The sequence below is a fragment of the Athene cunicularia genome (genome assembly GCF_003259725.1).
Source record: "Athene cunicularia isolate RWA chromosome 27 unlocalized genomic scaffold, athCun1 chr27_part1, whole genome shotgun sequence".
NCBI lineage: Eukaryota > Metazoa > Chordata > Aves > Strigiformes > Strigidae > Athene > Athene cunicularia.
In genome coordinates, this window is record NW_020799138.1 from 4,920,940 (window position 1) to 4,922,726 (window position 1,787).

The window sequence follows — 1,787 nt, forward strand, 5'->3', positions numbered from 1 at the left end:
CACCTAAACAAGCAGGACGGCCCCGTCATGCCCCAGTAAGTGCTGGCCGGGGGGGGTTAACTGTGGTTTTGGGGCTCCCCCCTCCACAATCTTGCTGTCTGGGTGAATCCTCTGTGGATCGCTGCAGCTCTGCTAAGGGGGGAGACTGAGCAGAAAAAGACGGGCAGCCAGCGGTCCGAGCTCGTGTGTGAATCGCTGTCAAAGATATAAAAAACATTCCAAGGAAATCTCTTTCTCCCTTTGGGGCCCTTCTGGAGCCCCACGTGCTGGCTGGGAAGCAGGTGGGGCCTCACCTCTGCTCCCAGAGAGGTTGGAGCGAGGGTTGGGACTGCACACTGGGGTTTTGCGTTTTATTGTTTAGTTGGTATGTTTGATTTTTTCTTATGGCCGGTGCTTCAAAGAGGCTCAAAGATGCTCTGGATTTTCCAAAGCTCTGTGAATCTGTGAGAGCATCCAAAGGCAGAGATGGGCGTGGCCTTGGTAACGCAGGACACCCCGAGGTCTCCCCGTCTCCTCCTGCAGCTCTAGGAAATGGTTCCTACCGGGGAACTGGGGACACTGAGGTCCAGGGGAACAGCCCGAGCACCTCAGGGAGCAGCAGTACCCAGGCGGCTGACGCCTCCTGTGCCGCTCTCCTGAGGATTTACCCCTCTTGGAATGGTTTTCCCCTACAAAACCGGGCAGGTTTCCTGTGACTCCTGTTCCCTGTGGGCGGATGGTGTTGGCCTGGCTGCCTCGCAGCCTCACGAGAGCGGGCACTAACTCCCTTCTCCTTGGCTGCAGAGCCTGTGCCCCGGTGTTTGCCGTGAAGGGTTCCTCCATCCCCAGGCCCTCCGTGGTCTCCAAACCCCCTGCGCAGAAGCGGAGGCGAGTGGAGAGGTGAGGCAGCCGCCGGCCCCCCGTGCCCCAGAGCGCCCCGCGCAGGCAGCAAGGGCTGGCAGCTGCCTGGGGCTCGAGCCCCCGTCCCTGCCTGCGGCGGCCCCATTTCACCTGTGACATGTGGGGACGCGGGGGGGCTCCGCCCTGAGCCTCGGGGGTTTAAAACGGCCCCTTTCTCTTTCACAGCGCTGCTCTCCCCACCCTGGGTGGGCTCCAGAGCTGCAGCACCCCGAGATCTACGCAGCCCTCCCGCGCCCCTGCGCTCCCGGGCAGGAGCCTGGGGAAACCCTCTTCCCGCAGCACCACGGGCTACAAGAGCGTTCCCTGCGGCAGGGCAGGCACCAAGCGGGCGCTGGACCAGCCCCCTTCCGGGTCAGGTGAGGAAAATACCTCGAACTGGGAGGTTTGGTGCTGGTGGAAGATGCTCTTTGGGGTTTGCTGCTTCCTGGCTGTAGCCGGAGCCTCGGGGAAGGCTGGTGGGTGCTTGGGGAGGGGCAGAAAGGAGGAGGGGGCTGGCAGCACCTGGATCTCTGTCGGGGTGGGTGGGGACGGGACCTGGGTTTGCTGCTTTTACCCAGCAGCTGCCTAATCCACTTCCCTCCTCTTTCCATCCTCAGAACATCCTGCGGGCCCTCTCTCCTGGAAGGGCAGCAGAAGGACCACCAAAGAGCTCATGGCCCTGGGCAGTGCCCCCCCTGCTCCCACCCCCCAGCCAATGAAGCTCTTATGCTGATGGCTCCTGCACCCAGGATCCCCGGCAGTGTCCCAACCCAGGTGCCAAACTTCTTCCTTTCTCTCGTAGCCCTGTCCCACCCTTCCTGCAGCCACACAACAATTCCCTGCAGCCCTTTTTGTACTCCTGCAGTCACCCCCAGCCCCCTCCTGTTCATGGTCCCGGTTACGTCCCC

The 1,787-nt window shown here is 62.1% G+C and overlaps 1 protein-coding gene across 3 annotated transcripts in view; it reads left to right on the forward strand.

Annotated features, from left to right (window-relative positions):
• The window catches only part of KIF18B (kinesin family member 18B), a 31,843-nt gene that overhangs the window by 26,589 nt on the left and 3,467 nt on the right, over positions 1–1,787 (forward strand). The window lies entirely within an intron of this gene.